Here is a 3,059-nt window from a genome sequence, read left to right on the forward strand (position 1 = left end):
GGTTATTATTTGAGTTAACATACACTTTAGGGTTTATGTAAAAAGCAAAAAATCTGACATGTACTGACACATTATTTGGTGAAAAATCTTCCAGGTCTACGTGTTGCAATGACAGTAACTGATTTTCAACCAGATAATGTTTCTGTGAATGTCTGCTTTACAAACTGACCAGTTTGAATTATTTATTCTTTGTATTCATATAGGAGAGAGCTGATAAGGATTACAAGCATTGTCATTTTTTTTTTCACCATAGGTTTCATTGAGAAGTTTTTCCTTCACCTCTTACCCTATCCAAAGAGTCCATCCAAATCTATACATATAAAAAAGTTATATTTCAATATTCATCTACCTAAAGTTTTTTATATACTTATATATACTTTTAAGAAAAAAAATCAAAAATTTGTGTGTCACATAAATATTTTATTATTACTTTTATTTATAAGAGTTTATCTTTGAAAACACTGGTATACAGTAAGGGTTTCCTGTATGACATTTTGGCCTATTCAAAATGTCAATATGTTTTATAAAAGGGGACTTGTCCATTGTCCTGTGGCATTTTGGCTCTGTAGATATTGATGACCTTTCACTAGAAGGTTCTCAGGACAACAAAAAGGATGTGATGGAAGTGGAGGGCAGGAGATGGCTGTCTGTGGGCAGGAAAGAGTGCACTCAGCATTTGTCAAGAGGCTTTGACAAAGTAGATTTATTGCTGTTACTTCCCTTACATTATAATGGACAAAAATGAATGTGTGTGTATACAACTATTCACTATCCTCAATGCTTATATGGAACTTTATACTCCATGAAAATTAACATTTTGCTAGTTTATATAGTTTTGCAGATATTTTACCAATAGTTTCACTGTAAGTAAACCTTCTGGAATATATTTTAGTGTAAATGTGTGAATTTCCCCAGTAAAATATTTTCTGTCTGCCGACAGTGCTTATTATCAGTTGGCATTCTGTCTCTGGATTTTACATGAACATCAGGAAGGGTCTTTCTCTATGGTTTGTAAATCATGCAACTACAGTGCCCCGTCTGCTTATTTGTGGCTCTTCTCTGTGTTGTTTGAAAAACACAAAAGAGGTGTTTAAGTATACCTTTACCTGTCTGGAAACTTATTGGGGTGATTCCCATTACTTCCTGCCCTAGGGACCATTATCGAACTAAAAATGAAAAAAGGCTTTATCATTCCTAATTATTATGGGATGACTGCAAATCCTTAGGATTTGTAAAGTTCAAGAACTGTGAATTTTTGGCTAAAAACATTGCAGGTTCGCCACCAGAAAAAAGGAAGAACATATACTGTATCCTTTGTCCTCAGCAGACTTGGTAGTCAATAATTTCTACTAACACTTTTTGATGTAACATCCACGTACTGGATAACTAATCTTGATTACTAATAATTTACAATAATATCAAGTCAAAATATCAATTGTACCACAAGGTGGTTTTACTTTCAGAACAGTGGTTAACCAACCAACAATTCAACACCTTACCTGAACTGCACATACTTTTGTTTTTTTTTTTTAATTTATTTTGTGCATTACTACATGCACCCCATGGCAGTGCCTGGCTTTGCATATTTGTGTTTAACAAATATTAGCTTAATTTCAATAGGGCTCACTGCAAAAGTTTGAAAACGAGTTTTGTGAAATTTAAACTCTAACCCCCCAAAATTTAACATTTAAATACTTGTCGTATGCATTGGAGTGATTAATAGGACAGGAATTGGGGATCTCTTCTGGAAAGACCAACAGAGCAGAGCAGTCAGCACTTGGAGAACTACAATTCCCAGCACTAGGGAATCATGCTGGCTATTGCTTTTAGATACTCAGCAGCTGTAGTCTCTCTGCAAAGCCTCACAGGATGCTGTCTTGTAAAGTGAATGCAGTCCTGGCATTCAGCATCCCAGTCTAACCAATAACTGGACAGTTTAGACAAAGGCAGTCGGGATAAAACTCCTTGCCTTTTCTGGTATCACTTCCACTTCATCCACACACTGGAAGAGACAAGCCTCCACTTTGATGTGCTGTGTATTATGTGACTGTGCCTGGACTTTAACCGCTGAAATAAATCACGGAATTAAACTTCTAGAAGATAGTGAGTACACAATGAAAACTACTATTGTATTGCCAGGCTTGAATGAGCAGATCGGTTGTCTGTTTGCAGAAATATGATATACAGTTAGAAAAAATAGCAGTTAAAGTTTTCTGATTAATTATATCTGTTTTTCTTGATAACCACTGGAGATAAATTGTGTAAGATCAAAATTTTGAATTGGCACTAGAACAGGAGGAAAGTTGTCCAGTGTGGATACATGTTCCAGTAATAACTTCTTAAGAGGGGATTTCCATAACTTTTGAGAAATTTTCTGTTGTGTCTACAGCAAGGGTCCTCTGCTCCAGTTCTTGGGAGCCACATACAGAATAGTGACTGCTACAATCATTTAGTTACTGATTGAGTCTTTAGAAGGTTAAATAAAATGAAAGAAAACTACCCAGGGCCAAATTGACCGTTGAACATAGCTCTTCCCCCATATCATCAGTAGGAAAAATCATTATTTTTACAACATCACCATATTTAAACCACTACTAGTAACACGAGTCAATGTTTTATTTTATTGGAGCGGATCCAAACAAAGGGGATGTGCTTATGGGCCCCAGTGATGTAAATCCAGCTTTAAACATGCTGATTGTTTACTGAAGAGCTAAACAGGACTATTAAAACATATTGTATGAGTTTAATTTGTTCAGATTTACAAAATATATGTGTATCATAATTTAATTTTTATAGGTATGAAGAAGGTGTATTACAGCAGATGTGGTTTGTGTTATTTTAGTCTGCTCTTAATATTTTTACAAAGCTGAATCTGATGGGGTCCAATAGTAAATTCATTAGGAGCCCTTGTGTTCTTTCTCTAAAGCTGCGTACACACTTCCAATTTTTATCGTTGGTAAACAAACGACGAATGATCCTGCACGATATCTGCGAACGATCGTATGGCACCGATCCTGTAGATACAGATAACGACACGATCGTTCAAAGATATTGTACAC

At 35.4% G+C, this 3,059-nt stretch overlaps 1 protein-coding gene across 4 annotated transcripts in view; it reads left to right on the plus strand.

The window, feature by feature from the left end:
- The window catches only part of CALD1 (caldesmon 1), a 96,409-nt gene that overhangs the window by 44,497 nt on the left and 48,853 nt on the right, over positions 1-3,059 (plus strand). The window contains exon 1 of one of the 4 annotated variants that reach the window (XR_011919359.1): positions 1,950-2,103. The exons of the other annotated variants lie outside the window; for them this stretch is intronic. The gene's annotated coding sequence lies outside the window, so the exon portion shown is untranslated. Of the gene's footprint in view, positions 1-1,949; positions 2,104-3,059 lie in introns of those variants that run through there. 4 annotated transcript variants of the gene reach the window in all.

Source organism: Pyxicephalus adspersus, chromosome 2 (assembly GCF_032062135.1).
Source record: "Pyxicephalus adspersus chromosome 2, UCB_Pads_2.0, whole genome shotgun sequence".
NCBI lineage: Eukaryota > Metazoa > Chordata > Amphibia > Anura > Pyxicephalidae > Pyxicephalus > Pyxicephalus adspersus.